This window comes from Hyla sarda, chromosome 1 (assembly GCF_029499605.1).
Source record: "Hyla sarda isolate aHylSar1 chromosome 1, aHylSar1.hap1, whole genome shotgun sequence".
Lineage (NCBI taxonomy): Eukaryota > Metazoa > Chordata > Amphibia > Anura > Hylidae > Hyla > Hyla sarda.
Window position 1 is genome coordinate 209,018,636 of NC_079189.1, and position 17,959 is coordinate 209,036,594.

The 17,959-nt window shown below is 44.6% G+C and overlaps 1 protein-coding gene across 3 annotated transcripts in view; it reads left to right on the top strand.

Annotated features, from left to right (window-relative positions):
* The first annotated feature begins 16,826 nt into the window (after positions 1 to 16,826).
* Positions 16,827 to 17,959, top strand: part of LOC130362853 (cytochrome c oxidase assembly protein COX18, mitochondrial) — a 75,530-nt gene continuing 74,397 nt past the window's right edge. For 2 of the 3 annotated variants that reach the window (XR_008891601.1, XM_056567933.1), the window contains exon 1: positions 16,827 to 17,024. The gene's annotated coding sequence lies outside the window, so the exon portion shown is untranslated. The remainder of the gene's footprint in view (positions 17,025 to 17,959) is intronic. The other variant, XM_056567955.1, reaches the window with a different exon arrangement.

Here is a 17,959-nt window from a genome sequence, read left to right on the forward strand (position 1 = left end):
ACGGGGGGGGGAAACAACCCACTGTCAGAGCGGCCCCAATGCCACTCAAACCAGTCTATGGGTCGCACCTCCCCGCAGACACGGCGCCACGGCAGCAACGGACGCCGCACAGCACCACACCAGTGTGAACAAGGTTTTGCAGCACACTTACCATGCTCTCCCAGTCAGACTGGGAGGCTGCTAGGAAAGAAATGGCCCTTGTGTAGCTAACTACTACTTATATAGGGTTGGGCTGAGGGGGTGGGGAAGAGTGCATCACATGTTCAAACAAAAAAAAAAGAGGGGATAGAAAACACAGTGTGAATTCGGGTAGAAAACAGACATGGTGCACATCTACAATCTTGTATAATGATCTGATTGCTTCTCAGCATAATATCAAAAACTAACAGGTTGTTGTTATACATTTTTGATCAAAAAGTACAAGCCCACTCACCACGTCAAGGCCACCTATTTAGAGTGGGTCCCTAACATAAAATGGCGTAGCACTGGGCGGCGACCACCACCGCGACACCAGTGCCCACGGGGGGGGGGCGTGAAAACTACCCACTGGCAGAGCGGCCCCAATGCCACTTAAACCAGTCTGTGTCTCACCTCCCCGCAGACACGGCGCCACACCAGTGTGAACAAGGTTTTGCAGCACACTTACCATGCTCTCTCAGTCAGACTCCCAGTCAAAGAAATGGCCCTTGTGTAGCTAACTACTACTTATATGGGGTTGGGCTGAGGGGGTGGGGAAGAGTGCAGCACATGTTCAAACAAAAAAAAGGAGGGGATAGAAAACACAGTGTGAATTCAGGTAGAAAACAGACATAGTGCACATCTACAATCTTGTATAATGATCTGATTGCTACTCAGCATAATATCAAAAACTAACAGGTTGTTAGTTTACATATATATATTTCCCATAGACTTGTATAGGACTTTAAATATAAACTCCACCCCTGGCAAATGGGGGTGAGTAAAGGTTAAATCACCTATCCTATGTTTGTTGTTGACATATAAGTAACATGTGTGCCAAGTTTCAAGTTAATATCTTTAGCCGTTTGGAAGTTTTTGTGGAACATACACACATACATACATACACACACACACACACACACACATTGAGTTTTATTTATTTATATATATATATAAATAAATATATATATATATATATAAATGGCCCATACACACACACACACACACACACACACACACACACACACACACGGTGGGCCATTTATATGGATACACCTTAATAAAATGGGAATGGTTGGTGATATTAACCTCTTGTTTGTGGCACATTAGTATATGTGAGGGGGGAATCTTTTCAAGAAGGTTGGTGACCATGGCAGCCATTTTGAATACAACTTTTGTTTTTTCTATAGGAAGAGGGTCATGTGACACATCAAACTTATTGGGAATTTCACAAGAAAAACAATGATGTGCTTGGTTTTAATGTAACTTTATTCTTTCATGAGTTATTTACAAGTTTCTGACCACTTATAAAATGTGTTCAATGTGCTGCCCATTGTGGTGGATTGTCAATGCAACCCTCTTCTCCCACTCTTCACACACTGATAGCAACACCGCAGGAGAAATGCTAGCACATGCTTCCAGTATCCATAGTTTCAGGTGCTGCACATCTCGTATCTTCACAGCATAGACAATTGCCTTCAGATGACCCTCAAAGATAAAAGTTTAAGGGGGGCAGATCGGGAGACCTTGGGGGCCATTCAACTGGCCCATGACGACCAATCCACTTTCCAGGAAACTGTTCATCTAGGAATGCTCGGACCTGACACCCATAATGTGGTGGTGCACCATCTTGCTGGAAAAACTCAGGGAACATGCCAGCTTCAGTGCATAAAGCGAGAAATACATAATCATGTAGCAATTTCGCATATCCAGTGGCCTTGAGGTTTCCATTGATGAAGAATGGCCCCACTATCTTTGTACCCCATATACCACACCATATCATCAATTTTTGTGTTCCAACAGCCTTGGAGGGATCTATCCAATGTGGGTTAGTATCAGACCAATAGTGGTGGTTTTGTTTGTTAACTTCACCATTCACATAAAAGTTTGCCTCATCACTGAACAAAATCTTCTGTGTAAACTGAGGGTCCTGTTCCAATTTTTGTTTTGCCAATTCTGCAAATTCAGTGCGCCGATCTGTGTCATCCACGTTGAGATGCTGCAGTAGATGGAGTTTGTAAGGGTGCCATTTGTGAGTAGCTAATTTCCGAAGGGATGTTTGACTAATGGCACTCTCCAGTGACATGCGGCGAGTGCTACGTTGTGGGCTCTTGCTGAATGAAGCTAGGACAGCCACTGATGTTTCTTCATTAGTGACAGATTTCATGCGTCCACATTTTGGCAAATCCAACACTGAACCAGTTTCACGAAACTTAGCAAGCAGTTTGCTAATTGTAGGATGGGAGATGGGTGGTCTCGTAGGGTGTCTTGCATTGAAATCTGCTGCAATGACCAGGTTACTGCGTTCAGACATCACACTTTCTATCCGCTCCTCCCGTGTTAACCTCGATGACATGTCAATGGCTGTCAACAGAGAGAATCTTGTAAATAACTCATGAAAGAATAAAGTTACGTTAAAACCAAGCACATCATTGTTTTTCTTGTGAAATTTCCAATAAGTTTGATGTGTCACATGACCCTCTACCTATTGAAAAAACAAAAGTTGGATTCAAAATGGCCGCCATGGTCACCACCCATCTTGATAAGTTTCCCCCCCTCACATATACTAATGTGCCAAAAACAGGAAGTTAATATCACCCACCATTTCCATTTTATTAAGGTATATTGTGGAAAGAAATGAACTAGGTGGCACTACTGTCCTGGCAGATAACAGAAGGGCCAATACAGTATATCAATATTAGGAATGCCCAGGTATTGACAAAGATAGCGAAAATGGAGACCTTATAAATTAGCAGTCAGTCGTCCGTGGTGCTAGGATAAAGTGAAGCATAGATACGTCACATAAATGGTCTAATAGAAGCGAAAAAAGATATGCGCACTCACCGCAAAATTCTTGACTTGATCATCCTATGTAGAGCAACTGGTGGGTCCCGGTGACTGATGATGCGGAGCGTTCAGAGGCTATTACCGGCAATTTTGCGCACATATTCAACTACATATTCATGTTTCACCTATATCCTTGTGCTGGCAGTGTGCTGCTGCATTCTTCTGTTGCTGTATATCTAGCCTAGTAGCGTGCACCTGCAGGCCAGGTCCATATAATAGTTTGGTATCAACTAAAGTGCTGGCTGACTTATTCTTTGTCTGTATTGCACATACGGGGGAGTGGCTACCTCCATGTTGGCCTTGCACCCCACCCACCTCTATCAGGTGTGTATATAAGGTGTCTTGGATGTTCCAGACCCTGCCATGCTTACTGAACTGTTCACACAGAGGCATATTCACAGTGTAGGGGCGGTCCCAATGAGGCCACCTTATCGCGGTGGGACGGTCCAAGCTATTTAAACGCCAGCAGAGACATATTTGCGAGCTAAGTGCCTCACTATTTAATAGTTTCACATTTGCATCTATTCCACCATAGCTGTATAGCTCTTCATGTTTTAACTGCATATTCATGTTTCACCTATATCCTTGTGCTGTTGCTGTAGACCATAGATAGATAGATATTGTAAATTACCCTGGGGAGCTGAGCTGGGAAATCTGTGACTGGAGTTGCCACTTGGCAATCATTAACCCCTTAAGGACTGAGCCCTTTTTCACCTTAAGGACTCGGCCATTTTTTGCAAATCTGACCACTGTCACTTTAAACATTAATAACTCTGGAATGCTTTTAGTTATCATTCTGATTCCAAGATTGTTTTTTCGTTACATATTTTACTTTAACTTAGTGGTAAAATTTTTTGGTAACTTGCATCCTTTCTTGGTGAAAAATCCCCAAATTTGATGAAAAATTTGAAAATTTTGCATTTTTCTAACTTTGAAGCTCTCTGCTTGTAAGGAAAATGGATATTCCAAATAATTTTTTTTTTATTCACATATACAATATGTCTACTTTATATTTGCATCATAAAATTGATGAGTTTTTACTTTTGGAAGACACCAGAGGGCTTCAAAGTTCCGCAGCAATTTTCCAATTTTTCACAAAATTTTGAAACTCGCTTTTGTTCAGGGACCAGTTCAGGTTTGAAGTGGATTTGAAGGGTCTTCATATTAGAAATACCCCATAAATGACCCCATTATAAATACTGCACCCCCGAAAGTATTCAAAATGACATTCAGTAAGCGTTTTAACCCTTTACGAGTTTCACAGGAATAGCAGCAAAGTGAAGGAGAAAATTCACAATCTTCATTTTTTACACTCGCATATTCTTGTAGACCCAATTTTTGCAAGGGGTAAAAAGGAGAAAATTTTTACTTGTATTTGAAACCCAATTTCTCTCGAGTAAGCACATACCTCATATGTCTATGTAAAGTGTTCGGCGGGCACAGTAGAGGGCTCAGAAGGGAAGGAGCGTCAAATGGTTTTTGGGGGGCATGTCACCTTTAGGAAGCCCCTATGGTGCCAGAACAGCAAAAAACCCCACATGGCATACCATTTTGGAAACTAGACCCCTCGGGGAACGTAACAAGGGGTAATGTGAACCTTAATACCCCACAGGTGATTCACGACTTTTGCATATGTAAACAAAAAAAAAAAAAAATGTTTTTACCTAAAATGCTTGGTTTCCCTAAAGTTTTACATTTTTAAAAAGGGTAATAGCAGAAAATACCCCCCAAAATTTGAAGCCCAATTTCTCCCGATTCATAAAACACCCCAGATGGGGGTGAAAAGTGCTCTGCTGGCGCACTACAGGTCTCAGAAGAGAAGGAGTCACATTTGGCTTTTTTGAAGGAAATTTTGCACTGGGGGCATGCCGCATTTAGGAAGCCCCTATGGTGCCAGGACAGCAAAAAAAAAAACCACATGGCATACCATTTTGGAAACTAGACCCCTCGGGGAACGTAACAAGGGGTAAAGTGAACCTTAATACCCTACAGGTGTTTCACGACTTTTGCATATGTAAAAAAAAATAAAAAAATTTACCTAAAATGCTTGGTTTCCCAAAAAAATTTACATTTATACAAAAAATTTGAAGCCCAATTTTTCCCGATTCAGAAAACACCCCATATGGGGGTGAAAAGTGCTCTGTTGGCGCACTACAGGTCTCAGAAGAGAAGGAGTCACATTTGGCTTTTTGAAAGCAAATTTTGCTCTGGGGGCATGCCGCATTTAGGAAGCCCCTATGGTGCCAGGACCGCAAAAAAAAAACACATGGCATACCATTTTGGAAACTAGAGCCCTCGGGGAATGTAACAAGGGGTTAAGTGAACCTTAATATCCCACAGGCGTTTCACGACTATTGCATATGTAAAAAAAAATAAAATACCCCCCAAAATTTGAAGCCCAATTTCTCCCGAGTACGGCGATACCCCATATGTGACCCTTAACTATTGCCTTGAAATACGACAGGGCTCCAAAGTGAGAGCGCCATGCGCATTTGAGGCCTAAATTAGGGATTGCATAGGGGTGGACATAGGGGTATTCTACGCCAGTGATTCCCAAACAGGATGCCTCCAGCTGTTGCAAAACTCCCAGCATGCCTGGACAGTCAACGGCTGTCCGACAATACTGGGAGTTGTTGTTTTGCAACAGCTGGAGGCTCCGTTTTGGAAACCGTGGCGTACCAGACGTTTTTCATTTTTATTGGGGAGGGGGGCTGTGTAGGGGTATGTGTATATGTAGTGTTTTTTACTTTTTATTTTATTGTGTGTTAGTGTAGTGTAGTGTTTTTAGGGTACAGTCGCACGGGCGGGGGTTCACAGTAGTTTCTCGCTGGCAATTTGAGCTGTTGCAGAAAATTTGCTGCAGCTCAAACTTGCAGCCCGATACTTGCTGTAAACCTCCGCCCATGTGAGTGTACCCTGTACATTCACATTGGGGGGGACATCCAGCTGTTGCAAAACTACAACTCCCAGCATGCGCTGACAGACTGTACATGCTGAGAGTTTTAGTTTTGCAACAGCTGTAGGCACACTGGTTATGTATCACGGAGTTTGTGACCTTACTCAGTGTTTCAAAACCAGCGTGCCTCCAGCTGTTGCAAAACTACAACTCCCAGCATGTACGGTGCATGGTGTAAGGTGACTGCTGGGAGTTGTAGTTTGCAACAGCTGGAGGCACACCGGTCGTGAAACACTGAGTTAGGTAAAAAAAAAAAAAACTCTTAAGTTTCACAACCAGTGGGCCTTCAGCTGTTGCAAAACTACAACTCTCAGCAGTCACCGACAGCCAACGGGCATGCTGGGAGTTGTAGTTATGCAACCAGCAGATGCACCACTACAACTCCCAGCATGCACTTTAGCTGTTTGTGCAAGCTGGGAGTTGTAGTTATACAACAGCTGAAAGTACACTTTTCCATAGAAAAAATGTGCCTCCAGCTGTTGCAAAACCATAAGTCCCAGCATGCCCATAAGGGAATGCTGGGAGTTGTGGTGGTCTGCCTCCTGCTGTTGCATAACTACAGCTCCCAGCATGCCCTTTTTGCATGCTGGGAGCTGTTGCTAAGCAACAGCAGGAGGCTGTAACTCACCTCCTGCTGCTGCTTCATCGCAGGAAAGTCCCTCTCTGCCGCTCCTGGGGCCCCGATCCCAACATGGACGCAGGGGATCGGGGTCCCCAGCACCCGGGGGTCATCTTCCCGCACCCGCCCTCCGGAAGAGGGGCGGAGCGGGTGCGGGAGTGACACCCGCAGCAGGCGCCGATTGGTCGGCCGGTAATCCGGCCGACGAATCAGGGCGATCGTGAGGTGGCACCAGTGCCACCTCACCCCTGCAGGCTCTGGCTGTTCGGGGCCGTCAGAGACGGCCCCGAACAGCCAGTAATTCCGGGTCACTGGAGACCCGATTGACCCGGAATCGCCGCAGATCGCTGGACTGAATTGTCCAGCGATCTGCGGCGATCGCCGACATGGGGGGGGGGCATAATGACCCTCCTGGGCGATATGTCGGGATGCCTGCTGAACGATTTCAGCAGGCATCCGGCTCCGGTCCCCAACCGGCTAGCGGTGGGGACCGGAATTCCCACGGGCGTATAGATACGCCCTGCGTCCTTAAGAGGTTAAAAGCAATAAGGGGTTGTGCATCATGAACCTCATCTGTGCACATGACCCGATAGGTGGCTGCTGTAGAAGGTTGGGGTGGCCAATGGTGGGTGATTGTGTATTGGATCATAAAGCTTGGTTGAGGATGAGTTGCCAGGACACTACGTATATTCAGACCCATATGAAGGCTTATTTCCTGAGCCACCAATTATACATTGTAATGACATTCCTCATTTTAACTGCTACAAAAAATAAATAAAAGTAAATATTATTTAAGCATTTTTCCCTCAGATATTATTTATACTATTTTTCCATAGACCAGAAATGCAAACAAATCCTCTATGACTTCTGAGCCTTGTTGTGCGCCCTCACAGCACATTACCCCATATGTGGATGTATTTCCATAGTCTTGCGAAAAACCCCTAAAAAATTTGTAACCCAATTTCTCCCATTACCCCTTGTGCAAATGATAACATTGTGTGGTGTCGGGGTTTGAGGTGTTTAAGGTAGATGCAGGGAAGATGTTATAGACCAAGGGGCAGGTGGAATTAACCCCTTCTGTCGTGACGCCAGGGTGGGGATTAGCCTAAACCACCTAAAAGGCTGTACCGCTGATCCTAGGCTAGGCAGGGGCAATAGTCCAAGGCCAGGTTAAGAATAACAATAGCTTTACTGAGGTAGACAGATGGTACAGTCTATGCAGTTTGGCCAATATCCCAGAGAGGTGGCCAGTGACACAGGGGGGTCTCGCAAGCTTGCTGGGACTTACAGTGACTTGACAGACTATAATGCAGGCCACGTTGACTATAGGTGGCTTGACTTGACTAGAGATGGTGACAGACAATTGAGATGACTTGACTTACTCAGGACCAACTTGTGGCTGCATTAATTTAGGCTTGAGGCTCCAATGCTCTTGACACAGACACTGGAACACTTGACTTCACTGGACCTCAGCAGGAACTAAGACATAGAATACAGTTCCTCCCCTTGTTATATAGGGGGGGGGGGGGGCTGTGCAAGGAGCCCATAGGCCACTTGGGGGGTCACCTGGTCACTGGAGGGGTTCTCTGGGTAACAATCATGTGATACAAACTCTTAAGGGTAAATTACACCGATAACACATAACTACACAATACAATGGGGTTTGTTGCAGGAGAACCCCGGGGACATGCAGGGACTCTGCCTGACAGGGCAGAAGTACAGTACAGGGCCACATCCCATACTGGGACATTACAATTGGGTAACCCCAACAATTTTTTTTTTTTTCATGGCCCACTGTTAAAAAAAAAAAAAAAAGCCTGTGAGGTTTAAATACTCAATGTACCCCCCCCCCCCCCCATTGTTATATTCCTTGAGGGGTGCAGTTTAAAAATTGTGGTCACTTGCCAGAGTTCTCTTAGATTTTATGTCAGAACTTCTACCATTGCAGTGCAAATCACCACTTTAGGCCTCAAATCTCATTGATGCTGTATCGCTCCTAAGCCCTTTTTGCACCCACACAGTGCTTTATGTCCACATATTAGTATTTCTTTACCATCAAGAAATTGGTTTACAAATATTTGGTGTCTGTTTCTCCTATTAACCTATGTGAAAATCTGGGGTAACACCAGCATTTTAGAGTTAAAAATGAAAATGTTCACGTTCAACCACGCACAAACCTCCAGCTATTGCAAAACTACAACTCCCAGCATGTCCAGACAGCAAACGGCTGTCTGGGCATGCTGGGAGTTGTAGTTTTGCAAGATGTGGATGGCCACTGCAGTGATCTGAAAACTGTGGATCTCCAGATGTTTCAAAACTACAACTCCCAGCATGCCCAGATAGCAAACGGCTGTCTGGATATGCTGGGAGTTGTAGTTTTGCAACAGCTGAAGGTCAACAATTTAGAAACCACTACCCTTAGGGTATTGCCACACATGGCAGAAATGCTAAATCATGTGGATTTTCCACTGTACATTTTGGTGCAAGAAGATGCTGAAAAGAAATGTTCCCCAGACAGCTGCCAGAGCGAGAACAGAGATCGGAAAAGCTGAGTACATGAGAGTTTAGGGTTTGCAGAAATCTGGAAAAGCTGAGTACATGAGAGTGCACAAATTGGGAAAAGCTGAGTACGTGAGTGTAGGGTTTGCAGAAATCGGTTAAAGCTGAGTACATGAGAATGTAGGTTTTGCAGAAATCTGGAAAAGCTGAGTACATGAGAGTGTAGGGTTTGCAGAAATCTGGAAAAGCAGAGTACATGAGAGTGTAGGGTTTGAAGAAATCTGTGCCCAGGCAGTAAGGCTGCAAAACAGTGAGAAGAGCGAGTCTCTCAGTTTCTCAGGACTCAGCACAGTCACTCAGCACTTTCATCAGCTGTTCAGGACACTTCAAGACACACAATTCTTCACTACACTGGCGCGCAAGGCCAGTGAGCCAATGCGTGCAGCCCAGGCATTCACAGCGCTCACTTCTGCCTGTCTGATTGACAGGCAGGGAGCAAGTGAAGGCTGACTGAATTGGGACTGAATGCTCGCTGGGATCGGTCCAAGTTCAGCTGTGATGTCAAACCAGGCTGCAGCCGGCCACTAGGAGGGAGACCCCTAGTGGCTGGATTTCAAGAGCAAAATAAATTTTTTTAAATAATATAAGTATATTAGAGATATGTTGTAGTACATAAGTACTACGACATAAAAAAAAAAAAAAAAAAAAAAAAGGTGATGACTGCCCATTTAAAGGACATCTGCAGCGTTACAAACACAAAGTATTTGATCGCGGGGGGTCCGAACGCTGGGGCCCCCGGCGATCTCCTGTACAGGGCCGCGGCTCTACAGTGCAGGGGGCGTGCCAGCCGCAGCATGACGTTGTGGGCAGCACGCCTCCTCCATACATCTCTATGGGAGAGGCGGGGAGGCAGCATTCGTGCCTCCCCGTATCCCCCATAGAACTGTATGGGGACGGGGAGGAGACGGGGCGTCACCGTCGAGGTCGATGCTACGCGCCTTAGCGTTCACCATGAGCGCTTATGGCAGCGCCCCGTTAGGGAGATCGGGGGGGTCTCAGCAGTCGGACCCCCCGCGATCAAACACTTATCCCCTATCCTGTGGATAGGGGATAAGTGTAATGCTGCTGCAGTTGTCCTTTAAGCTTTCTTATCTGGGTTTTTAAGAGTTTTTAGTCAAAATGCAAATACAATTTTAAAGCCTGTAAACCCTGGTGAGATCAGCTCCAGCCATTCCTTCAGAATACACTCAACTGAGGCCAACAGGGCCAGGCACCCTCTTAGAGGCAACAGTGGGGGAAAACAAATCCATCCTGTCATAAGGAATCTGATGGAATATACAACTAAGTGGGTTGAGTTCCACATTTTATGTATATAGAATAAAGTCTTGAACTTCCTTCCAAAAGTGTGTAATCGGTTGGCAATGTCATAGACAGTGTAGTAAGTCAGCTTTATGCAATTGACACTTGGTAATCTCTCAGTTACTGTGCTGTTGCATCCCTAAATCATATGTTGAAAGCATATGTAGCCTTATGGAAAATCCTAAGATGAGTCTCCCACCAATCTTCATTAACCACAGCTGTCCTAAGGCCTAGGAGTAATTTATTCATAATTGCTGATCCCAGTGTTGAAATAGAGAGGCAGCCCCTGTAGTGTGGCCACGGCATTGCAGTGCCTTATAGATATATCCGATAGTCAATTCTTGAGCCCAAACCCACAGTCTTATCAAGATCGACTTCTCCGTTAGTCTGTCAAAATCCAGAGCCTGTGACATACAAAAGGCAGCAACCTGCAAATACAATAAAATTTTTGAGGAGGGAATATTTAATATCCGTTGCACCACGACCAAGTCATAAGTGCCTAGCGGGGCAGAGAACAGGTGTCCAACTGTCCGTAGCCCCTATCAGCCCATTGCCTAAACAATTTGTTACTCTGAGCTGCCCTAAAAGCTGAGGAGTGTCATAACATCAAGACGAGAGAAATCTCAGCTGTCCAAGCCACATTAGTATCCCTCAATAGTTGGCTATGTCGGACAATAAGAGGTAGTTAGGAATATTTGATGTGTAACTTGTATAACAATGCTATGAGGTCCCAAGGAGAGGCTAACTGTTGGTCTAATTCTACATTGGAGAAACAGATAGTGTTAAACACCCAATTACAAATATGTGAAAAAAGTGCAGCCAAATTATAACTATGAAGGCAGCCTTATCCAATCAGAGCTCATCTCCCACACTGAACTGCTCTGGGCTGTGTGTAGCAGAGTGAGGGAGGAAGTTCTCCCCTGTATGGCTTCAGATGATGTCACGTCTGCTGGGTAACACCCCTTCCCAGTCTGTGAATCTGAGACTGAGCAGAAAATACACAGCAATATCAAGGTAGAAAACTAACAAATAAAAATAAAGGCAGGGGGTGGTTTATCAGGGTGGGGGCTGTGAACTGGGAGGATTATAAAATTTAACAAGATCATGAGAGGTACTCTTTAATAGAATCTGCTAGCATTCCTCCAATTTTCATGCCCAAATATGTAATGAAGCAGCAAGTCATGTCAATTCACTTGGGAGAGAAAGGGGGGGGGGGGAGATAGCCCAACCCCAGGAACAGCAATTTATTTTTAGGGACAATTTGCAGGAGCCAAAATGCCTAAGTATGTCCAACACTGGTTGAGCATGAAGAGAAGCAGTCTTGAAAAATACATAGGGGGAGATGTATCAAAACCTGTCCAGAAGAAAATTTGCTGTGTTGCCCATAGCAACCAATCAGATTGCTTCTTTCATTTTTGAAAAGGCCTCTGCAAAATTAAAGAAGCGATCTGATTGGTTGCTACGGGCAACTCAGCAACTTTCCCTCTGGACAGGTTTTAATAAATCTCCCCCATATTGTCCACAAAACAGGTCAAATCTGCTCTCCCTGTTACCTACAGAGATTCCCTGGAACGCAGAGGACTGCAAAAGGTGAATTGCCAGGAGCTCCAGCTCTGAATCCAATAATAGGGGCAACAATGGACACTCAAGGTGAGTCCCCTTCTTGAGATCAATAACTGGTGACATAAGGCCGGGTACATATACATAGCCCGTGTTGGCCTCATATAAAGTAGAGATGAAATAACAAAAAGTACCGGAAAGTCTGAACCTGTCCAGCTAATTGAATGCTTTTTCTGCATTAATGGCTAGGAGTGTGGGAGGTGACTGGGCCCCAACCCACCAGCTATATACTGGGCTGCTAGCAAAGTTTGGATATTAGTAACAGCTGCCCTGCCTTTTAACAAAGCCAACCTGAGGTGGACCGATAAGGCAAGGTAGGATCGTAGCCAAGCGGTCTGCTAAAATTTTTTCATGAACTTGTAATCATGTTTGATCAAAGATATAGGTCTATAGGATGCAGGATCCTCGGCAGGTTTTCCAGGTTTGGGTAGGACCTTAAGATATCTGGAGGTACCTGAGGACAGCATCTGGCCTTAAGAGACTACAAAGTTGAAAATCTACAATGTTGGTGATACCTTCTCAAGTGCTATGATTATGTAAACTGTGAAACAAATATGGTGATTTACCTGGCCTGCCCCTGCCCTAAAGGGTATGTGGGGAAAACGACGAGGGAGTTTAGACATCATGTGTTAGGACATGTGGGGGATATTAAACATAAGAGAGATAAACCTATCTCCACTCACATGCACAATTTTCACTCGGATAACCCCCTAAATATTACCTTTTAGGTGATTTTACCTTTCAGTGATTAAACATGATATTCGTGGGGGTGATTTGGACAAAAAATTATTACAAAATGAGACCAGCTGAATATATCGCTTACAAACCATGACACCGACTCGCCTCAATGAGACTATCTTTTTGCTCCTTCATTTGAGTTTTTACTTTAGTGTCCCTCTGTATATGACTTCTTTGGATTACTGAATACCTAGACCTATATATATATATGTAGATCTAGTTATTATTAATTTATATTTATAACTTTTCTGGCTATGGGTGGAATTTTCACTTGGCATTACCATGCATTTGTATTGTTATAGGAACCTTTCATCAACCTAGGGCTGGGCGGTATGAGCAAAAACGTGTATCACGGTATTTTTTTAAGTGATGGCGGTTTCATGGTATTTAACGCAGCTTTCTACCAACACCCCCCCCCCTCATAATTAATTATCAGCTGCGCTGTCCCCACATCATGTCACCCGCATCATGTCACCCGCGTGCGCTCCTCTGCTCATCCTCCTATGAGTTGCGGGCCGCCAGTGCTAGAAATCTGTACTACAAATAACGTTTCCCGGCCTGCAAAAATAAACAAAATAAACTTTAACTAGCCTGCCTACGTTCCCCCGTTGCTCTGCTACCATCTTCACTGTCCTGAGCTGTGGTCCTCTTGCCTTGGGATGGGAAAGTCACAGAGCCAGCCTATCATCAGCTGGGGCGGGACATCGCTGCGGCCGATGATAGGTTAACGGCTCTGTGATGTTCCCATCCTCAGGAAGGCAGCAGAGGGACCACGTCGGAAGGGAAGTTAAAGTTTGTTTTGTTTATTTTTGCAGCGTTATTTGTGGTACAGATTTCTAGCGCCAGTGGCCCGCAAATCGTATGAGGATGAGCAGAGGAGCGCATGCGGGTGACATGATGTGGGAACAGATTATCTGCGCTGATAATTCAGGGGGGGGGGGGTAAGCAGAATAGCGCTCGCGGGTCAAATATGATTAGTATGTGGGGACAGCGCGCTGTGGCGGATAATTCACTCAATCGAGGGGGGGAGGGGCCCAACCGCTATTGCGGTATGGGCAAAATTCATATCGTGAGGGGGAAAAAAATCGGTATTGGGTATGAACTGGTATACCGCCCAGCCCTACATCAACCTCATAGTTCTCCTTCCCCTGGCTGACCCACTCAGGGGATATGTCATTTCCACTCCGTGATACGCATCTGTGGTCCACACACCACATTCTAATATAACTATAGAGCATGGCCCTCATTTACTATTGCAAACCTGACATGTTTTGTCGGGTTGTGCACCAGATTCTGTCGCATTGCGCCAGAAATTCTGTCTGCACCAGAATTTGCGCCAGAATTGAAAAATAAAACGACCAACTCCCCATTTTGCTAAGAAAACCCGAGAAGGGGGCGTGGCTGCCAGGGAAAGGGTATGTGGTCTCCAAAAAGGGGTGTGTTCCCAACATTTTCACAAAAAAAACAACATATTTACTAAGGTTTCCACAGAAAATGTGGTGGATTTCAGCTGAGGAAAACCAGACAGAGCATGTGTAAAGAAAACAAAGTGTAGGGAAAGTAGAAAATGTAGGGAAACCTTAGTAAATACCGTGGAAAATAAATTGTAGGGAATTAAAACCAACAAAGAAACCTACACAACACTCTTAGTAAATAAGGGCCCATGTGCATTTGACTTGCTTACATCTCTATCACTTCCGGCCTGTTGGCTTCATGACTCGCATATATAAGGTCCACATACCAGCATCTAATAGGGAGCATGAGGCATCAGTGACGTCCCCGTTACTTCCAGTTCGGCGGTATTTACGGTAAGTCAGACGCGCAGTGTCCAGCACTACCGCCGGCCGTGTGTATATCTCTCGAGATGACAGCTCTGGTAAGCCTATCTTTTCATTATTGCCTACTTGCATTATGCTTCCAGGCACACCTAGTGGCAACTTTGGTATCTGCTTGTGTTATAGCGTTTTCTGGCATCTTATTCATAATACCGTGGACACTATATCCTGCATAGTATCCTGCTTTGCCTTAATCAGGGGGTAAGATATTCCTTTTCCTATTGTGTAGGGTTCTTTGGCATATAGTCCTATGATTCATGAGAACTGTTTAGTTTATAACATTATATTCTATTTCAGTATACTCTGACATATATCGTTCATCTTTGGCTCTGGGAACTATTGCCCCTTTGAATGTACCTCTTTGCTGCACAATTAGTGTCTTATGGGCGGGTAAGACTATTCCTATTGACTGTCTACGCTGCATTTATTTAATAATTTTGGGCAGCTAAAGTGACTATATATTCTTTACATCATATAGTGGCAACTTGTGGGGGTCACTCTGCTATTCTATCCCTGTCAACAAGGCTATGGTGGGTTTCTTCATAAGCTCATCAAGTCATCTTTGATAAATGAATATGTCTCACGGACTATTTCTTCATCCTGCTATCTATGAGGACAAAGAATATATACTATATATTATACCAACTAACTGTGTTGTCAAATACTAACCTTATGGGACTAATAGTATGTGACTAATATTACCCATCTGGTTTTATATCATTATTGTTCTGTGTCTATATTTTGTTTTGCCTCAAGCAATTTTAATGGACCTTGTTTGTACCTTATTTTACATGTGTGAATCTCTCCTCTGTCCCTGATGAACCCACTTCTATTCATGGGAGAAATGCGTTGGAGTAAGGAGCATGAGATGTTGTATATATGTGGATTCCACTAAGGTTTTGATTAATGATTGTGGATTCTTATAACTTATCCCACTCCCTGTCCACACTTATTTTGAGTTAGGGCAAGGGGTAGACTAGGTAAGGTAAGCTATTTAGCAGGGTGATCACCTATATGATCATCCCCTCCCCTACTGGTTTCTTTGATTAATATATCTTGGTCTCTAGGTATCAATCGAGACATCCGCTTGTGTTGTATATTGTTGAGGCATTATGTTATGTGTTTAAGTTAATATTTTGTATTCAGTATTTTGCGGGACAAAGTGTTTGTCATTTTAATATTCTATAAGTAAAAACTAAGTTTTATAACTTCATCTAAGCCTAATTGGTGGAACTTATTTTGAGACTAACCTATGTAGAGGAAGAATGATGCAGTTGCCCATAGCAACCAGAGCTGCAAAACTACAACACTCAGCATGCCCAGACAGCTTTATGCATAAAAGTTAGTTTTAAAGGGGTACTCCACCCCTAGACACCTTATCCCCTATCCAAAGGATAGGGGATAAGATGTCTGATCACGGGGGTCCCGCCGCTGGGGACCCCCGCAATGTAGCTTGCGGCACCCACCTGTTTCTGCTCCGGAAGAGTTGGAGGGTCTGGGTCCCGACCACGGGAACAGAAGTCCGTGACTTCACGACTCCGCCCCCATGTGACGTCACGCCCCGTCCCCTCAATGCAAGTCTATGGGAGGGGGCGTGACACGCCCCCTCCCATAGACTTGCATTGAGGGGACGGGGCGTGACGTCACGGACTTCCATTCCCGTGGACGGGACCATGACCCTCTAACGCTTCCGGACAAGAAACAGGTGGGTGCTGTATGCTAAATTGCGGGGTCCCCAACGGCGGGAACCCCACAATCAGACATCTTATCCCCTATCCTTTGGATAGGGGATAAGATGTCTAGGGGTGGAGTACCCCTTTAAGGACACATGCACAATTTGGTGGAGATTTCCCTATAGACTTGTAAGAATGTATTACAGAAACTTTCCACAGCAAATCCGCTATGTGTGAATATAGCCTAGTACAGCCATGATGGGGGTGCAAGATCAGGACCCGCAATCTTTTATGTACATTGAGTGTTTTCGTGATCAAAACTATTATGGTATCCAATACTAAAGGGTAATACCAAGCCCGATAGTGTCGGAGCACAACAAGGCTCAGCAGTCCCAACGATCACGAAAGACGACTATCATATTACGTTGACGCGACCATACACATAGTCAGATTTTAAGAACACCGCCATCACGGGAAGTTGTGTGCTGTCGTCACTAGAAAGCGCTCGCGCAGTCCGGAAGTCACCCATGACCTCTGCAGGAACTGGGAATCTCCCGTGATCATAGAGTTGAAAAAACTAAGCTCGTATTATGCGCCAGCAAGGTCAACGCGGTATTTCTTTACTCATAACTCCGGCGCCATCTGCTGGTTGCATATTGGAACTGTAGAAGTAGAACCTTGATTGAATGGACGCGTTTGCAGTAAGTTACCCGTCAGACTCTGCTGTAAAATAGGAGTATTGTGTGGGAGTCCAGCTATCTGTAAGGGGTCAGTGATGAAACACAGTGGCTTCAAGGTGTAGAGATCGCCCGTCACTTATATACTGCTATACATGTGACCTGTCACTTATATACTGCTATACATGTGACTTGTCACTTATATGCTGCTATACCTGTGACCTGTCACTTATATGCTGCTATACCTGTGACCTGTCACTTATATACTGCTATACCTGTGACCTGTCACTTATATACTGCTATACATGTGACCTGTCACTTATATACTGCTATACCTGTGACCTGTCACTTATATACTGCTATACCTGTGACCTGTCACTTATATACTGCTATACCTGTGACTTGTCACTTATATGCTGCTATACCTGTGACCTGTCACTTATATGCTGCTATACCTGTGACCTGTCACTTATATGCTGCTATACCTGTGACCTGTCACTTATATGCTGCTATACCTGTGACCTGTCACTTATATGCTGCTATACCTGTGACCTGTCACTTATATGCTGCTATACCTGTGACCTGTCACTTATATGCTGCTATAGCTGTGACCTGTCACTTATATGCTGCTATACCTGTGACCTGTCACTTATATGCTGCTATACCTGTGACCTGTCACTTATATGCTGCTATACCTGTGACCTGTCACTTATATGCTGCTATACCTGTGACCTGTCACTTATATGCTGCTATACCTGTGACCTGTCACTTATATGCTGCTATACCTGTGACCTGTCACTTATATGCTGCTATACCTGTGACCTGTCACTTATATGCTGCTATACCTGTGACCTGTCACTTATATGCTGCTATACCTGTGACCTGTCACTTATATGCTGCTATACCTGTGACCTGTCACTTATATGCTGCTATACCTGTGACCTGTCACTTATATGCTG